This window comes from Phycodurus eques, chromosome 1 (assembly GCF_024500275.1).
Source record: "Phycodurus eques isolate BA_2022a chromosome 1, UOR_Pequ_1.1, whole genome shotgun sequence".
NCBI classification, from domain to species: Eukaryota; Metazoa; Chordata; class Actinopteri; order Syngnathiformes; family Syngnathidae; genus Phycodurus; species Phycodurus eques.
Genome location: NC_084525.1, coordinates 2,391,026 through 2,405,544, shown reverse-complemented (window position 1 = coordinate 2,405,544; position 14,519 = coordinate 2,391,026).

Here is a 14,519-nt window from a genome sequence, read left to right as displayed (position 1 = left end):
TGCCACAGTTCCTCTCTGGGCACTCTGTCATCGGCTTTCTCTAGATCTACAAAGACACAATGTAGCGCCTTCTGACCTTCTCTGTACTTTTCCATCAACATTCTCAAGGCAAATAATTCCTCTGTGGTACTCTTTCTAGGCATGAAACCATACTGTTGCTCGCAAATATTCACTTCTGTCCTGAGTCTAGCCTCCACGACTCTTTCCCATAACTTCATCGTGTGGCTCATCAACTTTATTTCTCTGTAGTTCCCACGGCTCTGCACGTCACCCTTGTTCTTAAAGGTCAGATGACAAAGATGTTATGGGGTGAGTTAAAATTCATATTTACGTTGTTTATGTTATGTAATACATGCACGTAACTTCCAGCAAGTTTTCAACTATAGTTTAGCTAAAACAAATTGGTTTTTAGTGCTTGTATTGAGCACTACCAGAAAATACCTGAAGCTCCAGACACCAGAGTGTCGTTACTCTATCCACCGCAAGTGACGTTGCGAATGACAAACACACCGAGCTACACTCTGTACGCGATGGCGAGCAACGTGTTGGAATATGAGGAGGAGGAGGATTTTGACGTACAAGAGCACGCAACTGAACTTGGCATCGTCAAAGCGTAAATGTTGGAGCCCATCCGGAGGTCGGAACTTGACAGCGACGACAACGAGCAGCCAAGTAGCAGCTGTACAACAGAAAGAAAAGTGGCCACCGGGTCGATGTGATGGTTTTTCAAAAGCACGTCATTTTATACATGGCTTGAAATAATGGCACCCCAGGGGTGCCAATATTTTGAGCACGACTTTACGTATTATTTATTCATATATGTTTCAGTGACACGACACAAGCTTTTACATAGTATGCAGTATTCCTATATATTGTGTGCCCCTCGACCGAGTAGCTTTAGAACACGCCGCACAGGAAGTCTTGGTCGTGTCTGTCGGCTTGTCATACAGGCAAAAGTACAGACGACAAGAAAAGTACTGCGTGGGTCTTTTTTTTCCTAACCCCCACTGCGTAGTAACCATAATAGAGTTGTAGGTATATACAAGGAAATCCTCACCTCTTGTCTGCGGCCGCGAGATTTAGTTCTCTTGCTGGCGGTTGATGTCCCGACGGCCGTAGGAAAAATAGTTGGCAACGCAGCTGGTTCCAGCCTCTACCTCTGTAGCCAATGCTTTCTGTCTGCTAAGTCTTTCTCAAAACGCGCCGCTTCGAAGTGATCAGCACAGACTTAGGAACGCTCGCTAGGCACCCGTAGCCTAGGAACGCCTTAGGAACGCTCGCTAGGCACCCGTAGCATCGTGGCATCGCTAAATCATACGACAAATATACAGTTTTACAACAGCATGTAACAGCAGCACACACAACCCCGAATGAGCAGGCTGTTTGGCTGGTGTGACGTCACAGCGCCGGAAAAAGACGAAGACCGAAAGGCGCGGGACGCAAAAAGCATATTATTCGATTTAACTGCTGTATATGTGCCATATAACCACTTCGAAATGGCAGATGTGGTTTGTAAAGGGGTTCTAGAGTTCTCAAGAAACATCTTTGTCCTCTGAACTTTAAAAATGGGCACCAGCACACTTTTCCTCCACTCCTCAGGCATCTTCTCACCCGCTAGAATTCTGTTGAACAAGCTGGTCAAAACCTCCGCAGCCACCTCTCCTAGATGCGGCCATACCTCCACAGGAATGTCATCAGAACGAACTGCCTTTCCATTTTTCATTCTCTTTTTCTTTCTTACTCTCATGTGCTTCTGTAATTCTCAAAGAAACTCAATGTCGTTATTACTATTGAAGTGAGTCGTAGCAATATTCGGTGTTGTTTGTACAAAGCTGACATGATTAAGACGCGCGACACTGTCAGCCTTGCTGTGACGGAGCATCCATCTGTAGAAAAACGTTATCATCCCCACTTTCTCAATTCCCAAAGGAGGAGAAGACGAGCGCATTCCGGGAAGGGAAATGAATCGGAAAGTTTTTTCCTGTGTTGTCATGCATCGCAGCTGTACATGAGAGTTGACAGTAATACGCTCTCATTCAATAACACAGAATAGTGCCGTAAAGTCGTTTGCGGTGACATGACGGGACTAGCATCTGGCTAAGTGTGTGCGTGCCTATGTCACTGATATAAATTGATGTCATGCGCACAGGAATGATTTGGCTTCCTTCCCTCCTCCATAAAAGGTACTCAAAGCACTTTTATAATGTCGCCTCATTCGCACAATGGGAACGCTATGATGAGTTGGGTACCAGTGATGATCGCAGGACATGATAAGTAAACATGATGCAGTGTAGGAAAAAGGTACATGCGTCTCAGTGCCGGCTGCTCAGGACAATCACGACAGAAACTCAACATCGATAATAATAAGATAGCTGATATATAATTAATGCAACGGGAGGTCAAAACAGACTGTCGTTGTAATATCTGTGTTTATTCATCAGTATACAAATCAATTCAAACTAATATGAGTTGTATAACTGCAGTTCACGAACGGAGCGGTATCCTTCTGAATACGGTCAAAATGATTGACAGGCCTTTCCTCCTTTGCCTGCTTCGCTATTGAACTTTTTTGTCTCCTGCTTTTCTGCTTCATGTCTCTGTTTCTGCTACACAAGGGCTTTCAGTTCAAATGTATTGATTTCTGCCCCCTTGTCCTCCCCTTTCCCCACCCCACCCTCTCGCCATCACACACACACACACACACACACACACACACACACACACACACACACACACACACACACACTGGTTCTCTATTCGGTGTTAAAACAATTACGACAGCTTTGCTACCAGTAATTTCCACTAGATTGAGGTTACAATCGACTAATTGACTGACATCTAGTATCACTATTGGGAATGCAGGTTTGAACGACTGGTTATTATGATTTTGGGTCGAAGTGATGATTGTATGGTCAAAAAAAAAAAAAAAAAAAAAAAAAAGAGTCAATATGGATTGCAGTACTTGGCTGCAACCAGCAGAGGTGCTCTTGTACGAAAGTAGATTTTTTTTTTTTTTTGCATCCCTGCACACCCTCAACCCTAATAAGGGTGAGCCGTACAGAAAACAGATGGATGGGCAAACATAATCAAAATTCAAAATCCTTTGAGACTTTTAGTCGAGTAATATTCTACGTGAATTTAACTTCTCAGTTATTTTCTGTTAATATACTTGTACTTTTCTTACCTTATTATAAACTGCTCTGACATTACAGAATGTGTATTTCTGGCAAAATATTTGCCTTTGTAAAAGATATATTATTCATGTATGTGTATTTGTTTGTTATAACTGTCAGTTAATAGTCAGTTACTGTATAAAATATTATTATTATTATAGTTATTATATCTATATAGTTATATTATAGAAATTAACACACAAGTGTGGTTTCCTCAGCGTTTTGTCCTTTATTTATTTATTTATTATAAAAAGTGTGTATTAATGACAGATCATATATGCAATGTGAGGCATTTAGTAGATTGTAATGAATGTTACTTCGAGGACGTTTAGAATATAAAGTGAGTCTCGCCGCAGATTTTGCAGTTGATTCAGGTCTCTGATTGGCAAAATTCTGCTTCAAACGTAAGCCTAGATTTAGGTTTTGTTTTGTTTGTTTGTTTAACCCCAAAACAGGGAAGCTATTTTTATTGTATTTTTGAAATTATTTTGGGGGAAATCGCTTTTCAAATGTGTCTTGAATGCAGGCAAGAAAGTGATTGGCTGAACACAGTCGGAAGAGGGTCTGCTGACACGAAGATGTGATGAAGTTTCATGGACAAAAGTGTCCATCTAAGTACAAAAAAAATATATTGGAAAACTCCAAAATCAAACATATTTGATAACTTTGAAAGTGACTCCTGAGTTGTTTCCAGAGGCAAGTGAGGAGGGCGTTAGGAGTCTTTCCTCCCCCAGGGTCCCCTTATCGAAATGGAGGTGATGTCATCTTCCTAGTTCTCTTCGGCTGTCAGTCTTCAGGCCAAGAAGTGCGCATGTGATGTGTCGGCAGGCCTGCGTGTGTTCCTACAGAAGGTTTTGTTGAATCCAGTTGCTGATGCCGCCGCCTCCGGCACACGCACGACCACCTTCTGCTCGCTTGCCTTTGTGTTTCCGTACCTTCTGTGCGTATGTACGTCGTTCTGTCTTGCCTTCACCTCGTTCACGGCCGAGATGAAGTCATCGCTCACTGCGTGCTAAAACAAATAGATAAACTAAGAGCTACTTTATTTTTATGGTGCCGTATAAATTCTCAATCAAGGGTTATATTTCACTCCTTGACGGTGGAAGGGAAGAAAATGATCCTTGATCGCTGTGGGATTGCCAACTGACTTAGTCTCACACAATTGTTCATCTTTATGTGTTTTTACTTACCATTTACACTCATTAACCTCAATTAGCTTCGGAAAGCGGCGTACAAACGCTGCCGCACTTGTAGTTCCTCTACATCTGCGTGTGTATGTTTTCAACAGCTATGGGCACACATAGCAGGGAATAATTAAGAAATGATGAATTACCGCGTTCAGTAGCAACAGATGTGTTGTTTGTGACGCTTTGAATGCATTAGCACAGCTACTACAGGGACAACAAACAGAAATGTGTCACTTGAATGTTTCATTGTCATTGGTAGGATTTAGTTGCAAAATTAATCGTTTGACATAATTAAGTGATTTTTTTTTTTTTTTTTTTTTTAAATGCGATCTCATCAGAAATCAGAATCCCACTGGTTACATTTCATGCCCTTCACATGGCCTTGTGATTACTGTTCCCGGTCTTGCTTTGGTGTTTATGTGTGTGTGTTAGAATTTACACCAAAAAAAAAAACGTAATCCCTTTATTCATATATCCCTTTATTTTTGTTTTGCTTTTTGATTTTTAATTGCCAATTGAAAATTGAAAGAATGAATGATAGAGGGATTTCCTAACCATAATCGTCATGAAGGTCACGGTTAAACTGCAGCTTATTGCGGCTGACTTGACTTTCGCCAGCCAATTGCAGCGCACACTTACACAATCACCCACTCACACTAACATTCACATCTGGAGCATGTGTGTTGGATTAACTTTGCATGCATGTCTTTGGAAGGCGGGAGGGAACGAGCCCGGATTCGAACCCAGAACCCAAGAGCCACCAAGCTGATGTGCTCACCGCTAATTGACGTGTCACATCCTAACCCATACGTTAACTGAAATGCGGCCAATTGCCCATCCCGAATGGACATAAGTACAAACTATCCATGGAGGAAACAGGACGTTAGTGTTTAGTGAGTCCAACATGGGACCAACATGGGCACAAAGGACAGACGGGTTAAACACACCTCAAGCCCTCTGCTGCGGTGGGCCTTGTTTAAACTGCTGAGGAAGATACTGGTCCCGGCGGACCAGCAGATAACGGATGACCTCCATCTATCCTGCACAGTGAGAGCATTAGAAAAAAGACAGAACGAGAAAAAAAATGTGCAGTGCTTTCACATGATATCTATTGCATTGTAACAGAGCCTCGACTCCGCCGTGCTCCGTTTATTGTTTCTTTTCGATAACTCCAAATCCTGCCCAATCACCTCTATTCGTCTTTTACGCACATGTGTACGTAGGAGGCTGAATCCGCTGGCCGCCTGCCACGCCGGCGCTCTGAAACGTATCCATATACATTACGAAGACTGTGACCTTCACTGACGAAAAGAGGTGCACTTCCGTCTTGGGTGTGTAAAGATGTGGTTTTCCCTTCAAAATACAGACCATTAAGAGTCCAATGTGAACCAAAGTGAACCAGAACCAAAGTGTGTGACTCACACAAGCTACTTTGTTTGATTTGTGGTCTGAACATAGTCATAGTCATAGTTTTTTTTTTTTTCAGAGAGTGCAGATGCATTAGCAACGGACAGGAGATGTCCTATTTTGGTGATATTATATCTGTAAAAAAAAAAAAAAAAATTAAAAATCCTTACATTCTTTTCTTATTCTTATTATAACTTGAGGGGGTTATCAAAATACCGTATACAGTATTGCCCATATCATTCGTGGGCATATTTTGTTTTGTTATACAGCATTCATTTGTATTATGAATGGGGGAAATACTGTGAAAGTGTTATGTATGATCATTTACAGAGAATGATTTATTCAGAATCAAGGCAAATATAACGAAGACCTTTCCTTGTAGATATAGGAACAAATCTTTGCAAGTACTTTAGATCTCACCTACTGTACGTCTGTACATCATGCTGAATCTCAAGGCCACTTAACTCAAAGCTTCCAAATTTTTTTATTTTTTTTTTTTAAATCAGTTTATTTGAAAGGGGACAATGCAATTTCATAAAACACATGAAATACACATGGTTAAAAAAGCCAGAATTAGCCAGAAGGCTAGTTTTCATCTGTAGTCCCCTGGCCATGATGTAAAAAAGCAGTAAAAGACAATATAATACAGGATACATAAAGACTTACTATACTATTAAGAGAGAATAAAATCACAAATCATTTGATCATAACAAAAAAAAAAAAAAAACATCATAACATACTTGTCTTTTAGTGTTGGCAGCTATAGGTGTTAACTAACCACATTTTCAGTTTTTTTGTGAAGGCCTTGTATGTTGTAAGCCATTTAACCTCCTTCCACTCACCGGCGCTCCTCACTGACCAGGCTGACTGAGCGAAAGTGCTCCTGCGCAGAGGAACGAGACAGTCACCTCTGACAGAGCCTCGAGTGACACGCTCAGAGCTGTTTCTTTGGCCGATGAACTCAGCCAGAGGAGCTGGAGCCAAATCATGCAGTACTTTATAAATCTAATTTAAATCTGCAAATATGTGAAGACTGTCCCAGTTTAAAAGACTGTATTTTTTTTTAAATTGCACAGTGATGATAGTGCCTTGGTTTTTTATCCATCACTTCAATTACTTTTTTGTACAAAACATCCAATGTTTTTTTTTTTTGCATTCTGACCAGCCTGGGACCAACTGGTTATGCAATAGTTAAAGTGACTAAGAATCATTGAATATCAGTAAATTTTTGCGGCTTCAGTTGACATTTCATTTCGAATTGCGCAAAAATTGGTGAGGTTTAATTTGATATTTTTACACAATTTGTCAATATGGGCTTTAAAGGAAAGCTGTGAATCTATTATTAACCCAAGATACTTGTATTGGCTGACAATTTGCATTTTTTCTCCATTAACAAGTAAGTCGGGGTCAGGTGATACTCTATTTGTATTAGTGAAATACATGCCAACAGTTTTAGAAACGTTTAGCTGTAGACAGCACTCCTGCAACCAAGTTGTGACACAGGACAATGTATTAGAGAGTTTAGCAGCAACAGTATCTTTGGAGCGACCATGAACAAAGAAAACCGTGTCGTCTGCATACATTACGCACTCTGCTTCAGAACAAACAGTGGGAAAATCGTTGCTATAAAGACTAAATAAAAGGGGGCCTAATATTGATCCCTGAGGGACTCCAGAGGTTAGCCTAAGAGACTCTGATCTGCAGTTGTTAACCGATACAGATTGTGTTCGGTCATGCAGATATGATTCAATCCAGCTCACAGCTTTGCGAGAGAAGTTAAATTTTGAGAGCTTGGTCAGAAGAACAGAGTGATTTACTGTATCGAAAGCTTTCCTGAGGTCCAAGAACACCGCCCCTACAACTCCACCCTTGTCGAGAGAAGATTTTATTTTCTCAATGAAGAGGCATGTAGCCATTTCAGTGGAATGCTTGGATCGGAAACCAAACTGCATGGCGTGGAGAGAGGGGGAGCTGCTGTTTAAATCATGGACAATCTGCTCTGACACCCATTTTTCTGCAACTTTGGAAATGGCCGGAAGAATGCTTATAGGTCGGTAGTTATTCAGACAAGTTGAGTCACCGGATTTAAAGACAGGGGTGAACAATAGCAGATTTCCCGGCCTTTGGAAAGTGACCAGATGAAATTGAAAGATTAATGATTGAGGCAATAGGAGTAGCAAGAGTTGAACCTAGATCTTTGAGCATGTTCGTGATGGTTTGAGTGAATGAATGAAATCGATAACTTTGGTCTCAGTAATATTTGTAATAGTAAAGAACTGCGTTGCAGACAATGCAGGGTATTCCTTCCTTTGTATTACTGCAAACGTAGAAGAGATTTCTGACACAGATTCAATGAAGTCGTTGTTAAAAGCATCAGCCATCACTTGAGGTTCCGTCAGGATGTTTCCATTTAATTGAATTTGCATTAGTTTTGTTTTGTTATTTTGTGTATCACCCAATAGTTTTTTAATATAATTCCAGGTTATTTTTGAATTTCCCTTCGCACTATTCAAAGCAGTCATGAAAAAGTCAGCTTTAGATTTTCTTATTTCTTTCACTACCCTATTTCTCAGTGAAATAAAGTGCTGTCTATTGTATCCTGATTTGGCCGACAACTTCAAGGAATGATCGCGTTCTTTCATCAGTTTCAGAATAAATGTGTTTAACCAAGGAAGGCCATTCTTTCTAGCTTTTAGTTTAATTATCCGTGTAAATTGTATCATAATTTCTTGTATTTTGTTGGCACATTTAGAACAATCCTCATCTAAATTTTTACCAGCAAGTAATACATCCCAGTTTACTTCTTGGAAAGAATCTTGGAAATTTTGTTGTTCATGTTTTGGTATCCTATTGGATTCAGTGGTGGCCAAGGGTTTGAAGCGCTTTTTATTTCGTTTTCTTGTGACCATTATAAGATTGTGATCAGACAATCATGTGAGCATATTGCATGGCCTCAAGATCCTTTCTGGCCTATTAGTAAAAGCTAGATCAATCCGAGTTTGTAATTCTCGTAGGGCCATTAATTACCTGAGTCATATCCATATCATCCATAACCCTTTTCAATTAATATAAGCTAATAAGCAAATAAGCTATGAAAAGAAACTTGTGTGCAGTAATCACGAAGATAAATTACTGTACTTTTTGGATGTAAAGTGAAATAGTTGACTTATCATTCATAACGGTAAACGCTGCACAAGACGTGGGGGATGGGGGGGGTTCTTGTTTAGGGCAGATGAGTGTAGCGTTTGAAGGTTCATGTGGCCGTGCATGTGTGTGTGTGTGTGTGTGTGCGGCACGTATGTTAGTGACTGCCCACAGAGCAAAAACCAAACAGCTTGATGAAGCGGTAAATTTCACTTCACTTGCCCGTATGCGTCCCCTGGCAAATCAGTCCTTCGGCGAAAACCCTGTTCCGCTCTGTCGTGACCCTCCTTCACACTTGAACTGCTCTGTTGAAAAGAAAGGAGGGATAATCAAAAACAGTTACTAAACACACACGCAGGCCAGCAGTCACGCACAAACGTCAACCGACAACTAAACTGGCACTCAATAGGCCACAACGATAATGTCAGATGGTGGGAGTCGTCGCTCATATTAGCAGCAAGTGTAATTACTGTAAGGCCACAGAAGAGGAGCAAAATCTTTGTCAACGTATTCTGCCGTTGATAATAGTAAGGGAGTAACTACGGTGGCCCTGAAGTGCAAAACACAACAGCAAATAGCTAAACACAGTGGCAAATTATGAAAACAAAACAAATCACAACAGCAAATAATTTAACACAATGGCAAATAAAAAAATACAACAGTAGATGAAAAAACACGACATCAAGCTAGCGGAAAAGGCAAGAACTGGTCAGGGATAAGACTCATCGCTGATTGGACGAACCAACAGGAAGTGGCGGGTAGTAGTACGGGAGACTCAAGACTCAAATAACACCTTTACGACTCCTCCACACATCCTTGAATTTTATGCGTATGTCATGTATTCAGTCGACTCTTCTTTGACTCTTGCACCGCCTCTCCACAAAATGTCATAAAGTTACAGGATTGTGCTTGTGACAGTTCTGTGTGCCGAAACCTGAAAGACATGAATGGGCAAATTTGAATTGTGGGTTGGGGGCAAACTGCCGGAAAAGTCAACGGCTCAAATGGGTTCTCCCTTGATCCACGCGCTACCCCAAAGTTGAGCAGAAATCGTCTGCGTGTGGTTTTCGCAGCAGCCTGCTAACTAACATACCAAGCGCACAGCAATGGCGAATGTCAAAAATAGCATCTTGAAATATGGAAAAGACGTGGATTGAGCGGCTGAGCCGAGATGTACAATAAGGGGATGACTGGTGCGTGGCAGGGTACTGAAGAATCTGAGGAGAGGTGAAAAGAGTGAGGAGCGCGATGAGTGAGGGCGGTGGAAAGCTGATGTTTGCTGACAAGGGCAAAAAGCGAGGCCTCCTCTGAGAGAGCGGCCCGATGCCGCAACAAATGAGGCGACAGCAGGGAGCAGACGGCTCCGTCGCACCGATGTGTGTCGGCCTGTGAGGTCGTGTGTCTTTTTAGAAGTGTGCCACAAATCCACCGAGTGAGTGTCAGTTTCTGAGGCTTTTCGCCAAAGAAAAACATCCACATTTCAAAAATGTTCAAGGAAAACGCTATTAGGTGCATTCAGAAAGTACAGAGCGAAGAGAAAAAGTATTTTTCTGATGCTGGAGGGAAGATTTTTAAGCACCACAGCTGAAGACAAACTTTTATGCACACAGTTGAGCGATTGGGACAACACGAGCAGGCACGCGATCCTAATTTGGCTCAACGTCAAAGTGAGGACCTTCATTAATACGCACCTTCGGCATGTCATGACATTTTGTCAGTAAGATTCGTTAATTCAAATTAAATTAAGGAAACTATTGATCAAGGTTTTCTTTTACTGACTTTTTCAGATCCCCCCCAAAAACTTGGCATCTCAATAACGTTTCATATTTCGCATCAAAATCAAAATCAAGTGATCAGTCCTCAGTGTTGCACCGTCCCATTTAAGGCTGCTGTCAGCGTGACAAATAAAGATAATGTGAGCCGTCGGGTTGTTTATGTGCTGCTCTGCAGTTACCAGGGCTGAAGGTGAGGATGTGGCGGCAGTGCGAGGCCGGGGTGCCGGGTGGCATCTTTTGCGTGGCATGTCCGCTACACTGTTGATAAAGTATAAGAATAATGTTGATGAAGAACTGAGCTGTACTGTCAAGTTTGCACTCGCTAATGTGCATTTTGTTTTTTCCTATTAACTAGTAGGTTTGTTTCATGGGTTTTAGTGCCATTGTCCTCATAGGTTAAGTTGTGCGCTGTTTTTAGCTCGAGACCCCCGGCCTCTCCATGTACTATGCTATAAAATTGGTGGCAAACAAAAAGTGCAGTTTAAATGCAGTAGAGAGACAAGCTCCGGACGTTTGTGTGTCTTATTTATAATGTCCACGCACGGCACTGCACTGTGTCGGGTTATCTTTGTTGCATTCACTGGTAAGTTAAATGTGGTCCTCCTGCTATGATGTCACGCTACTTACAGACGACTTCCTGCACGCACATTTGCGATGGAAACTCAAAACAAATCAGTGTTTAGGGCACCAAACCGCAGCGTAAACATATGGCTCCAGTAAAGTGATTGGAAACCTCGCTGAGAGTTGCACACGTTTCCATTCACATTGTCGACACGTGGTGTGTGCGGACCCTCGCCGATATGTACAGACACTCTTACTTTCCAGCACACACACACAGACACACACACAGTGAATATGGTTTTTCATCGCCATGCGGTGGCTTGCGACGAGGTATCGAGAGTGCTGAGTGGAAGGATCCTGACGTTGGGGACTTAAACATTCATCACACTCCGTCATACACGCCGCAGTAGCCCTGAGGCCCGATGCGCTTTAATTATGAGTCGCCCAGCTAATCAATAGGAAGAAGGATAATTCCATTTCATCACCACATATGCATTTATGCCGATGTCAGATTTGAACAACCTGGGCCTTGATTGCTCTCATATTGTGTTTGTATATTTATAATGTCATGATCTATAAGGGGCTTGAAGGTGCACTTGCATTATTTCAGGCAGAGTGAGCAGCATTGATGGTTTATCATGCGTATGACTGTAAGCGAATCTAACAGTGGTGCAAGAACATTTATAAAATAAGATATGAATGGATTTCTCAACTAATTTGTATTCCTTGGTAAAGGCATTCACCCACAGACCACTCGAGAGAAATGTGCTTTTTTTTTTTTGTTGTTGTTGCGTAAATGGACCAGAAGCAGGCGGCACGGTGGCCGACTGGTTAGAGCGTCAGCCTCACAGTTCTGAGGACCCGGGTTCAATCCCCGCGGGGCCCCGCCTGTGTGGAGTTTGCACTCCGGTTTCCTCCCACATCCCAAAAACATGCATGAATCGGAGACTCTAAATTGCCCGTAGGCGTGACTGTGAGTGCGAATGGTTGTTTGTTTCTATGTGCCCTGCGATTGGCTGGCAACCAGTTCAGGGTGAACCCAGTCTCCTGCCCGATGACAGCTGGTATGGGCTCCAGCACGCCCGCGACCCTCGTGAGGAGAAGCGGCTCAGAAAATGGATGGATGGATGGAGGTTCGCTGTCGGAGTGACCAGGTTGGATGAAATTAGAAATGAGCTCATCAGAGGGACAGCCCAGGTTCGATGTTTTGGAGACAACGTTCGAGAGAGCAGACTTCAATGGTTTGGACACGTCCAGAGGAGAAATAGTGAGTATATTGGTAGAAGGAGGATGAGGATGGAGCTGCCAGGCAAGAGAGCGAGAGGAAGACCAAAGAGAAGGTGGATGGATGTCGTGTGGGAAGACACGAGGGCAGTTGGTGTTCGAGAGGAGGATGCAGGAGATAGGGCTTGCGTAGGAAAAGAGGACACGCTGAGACGAGCCCAAAGGTAAAGAAGAAGAAGATCACTTGTCATACAATAGTATGAGATTTGTTGTTGTCATTTGATGATTAAAACTTGATGAGACTAGTTGATGAGACATAATTATACAGTACATAATGCATTATTCTATATGTTAACATTGTTTAGCATTGTTAAAAAGATCTATTTTTCTCCTGTTTTTCCTGTTCCGGGGCCACAGGCACAATTCATACACAAGGCAAATTCAAAGTGCTTTACAAGGGCAAAAAAAATAATTAGAATTCAGCACAGAACTTTAAAATGTATTAGAAAATAATTTCAAGGTAGACAACTAAAAGAAGACATTAAAATCATAATAAGAAAACATGGTTTAAGCTATAAAAGCGCATTCAAGGTCAAGTGGGGTAAAGATCAGTAAACCATTTGGTTTTCAGGCCTTGATTGAAAAGAGTCGACACTTTGAGCAGAACTCAGGTGTTCAAGAAGTCTGTTCCACAGGTGAGGAGAAAAATAGCTGAATGCTGCTCCACCATTTTTTAGTTCTAATTCTGGGAACACACAATAAGCCTGTCCTTGATGACCTGAGGACTCGAGGGGCCTCATTTGGAACTAATAGGTCGAGGACGTATTTTGGCCCGAGACCGTTCAGTGCTTTGTAGACCAAGAGTAAGATTTTGAACTCTATTCTTTTGACTAATCGGAAGCTGGTGTAATGATTTGAGGACCGGTGTAATATGGTCCAGTTTTCTGATGTTAGTTCAGACTCGGGTGAGCTGGAGCCGATCCCATCTGACTTCAGGCAACAGGGAGGGGATACCTGGAACTGCTCGCCATTCAATCACACAGCACACATAGACTCTTCATGCACCACATTGAAATTACACCTTTAAATGCGCTGCACACTGATTGATGTGGGCGTGAGCGATTGAACCGGACTGTCAAGGAAACTCGCACACCGCACACTCTGCGACTGGCCCTTGCACATACATTATACGAAGTCGCTGCAACGGAAAAACAACATTTTGAGCTTCCGCATAGTCGCACGGGTTCAGTCGGGTTCAGTCGTGTCAGGCGGTCCGTAGATTTCCAGTCTAAAAAAAACACCGACTAATTCTACCTGGTCTGACTTTGGACCCCAGATGACCGAAACATCTCGTGTCAGCTTGCATAGGGTCCGAGAATGAAGACAAGAACTTTTGATTCATTGTCAGGAGAGCAAGTAAAATTAATCTGTTGGTCCATGAAGAACATAACCTGGACGTGCATCATTAGCTTGGTGCTAACACAGCTAGAGTTGGCTCCATAATTTATTCTATCCCAAAGATTATTATTTCAGATTGAAATGGATGTCGTCCTGAATGGCTCTGCACCATTGCTTGGTGTAACGTGAGTGATGAGGTCAGGTGTGCGCGCGTGTGTGCGTGTATGTGTGTGTGTCCTATGCGTAAAGTCCCCAAGGCAGCAGATAACAGACGACACAAACAACTTTATATGATTGAAGGCTTGTGTTTTCAGCATCAGTTGCATACCTGTGTCAAGTTATAAGTTACTGCACAGCGACCTTTTAAAACGGCTTCGAGACTGCTCGATTGCTTTCTGTTTTCACAAAGCCACACAGTCCAGGCTGCTCAGTACAATATGGACAAGTCAACAGTCATTGAAAAACAAAACAAAAAAATGCAACGTACAGTATTCTGCAAAGCGCGCTACATTTAGTCTTAAATTGAGGTGACATGTATTGTCCCATCGTCTCCACTTTCATCATCATATCTCCACATCACCAAAGTGTGAGTACACATTTTTATTGTTTTTAGGTCTTGTTATTTCCAGTAGGTCATTTCCTTTTTTTTT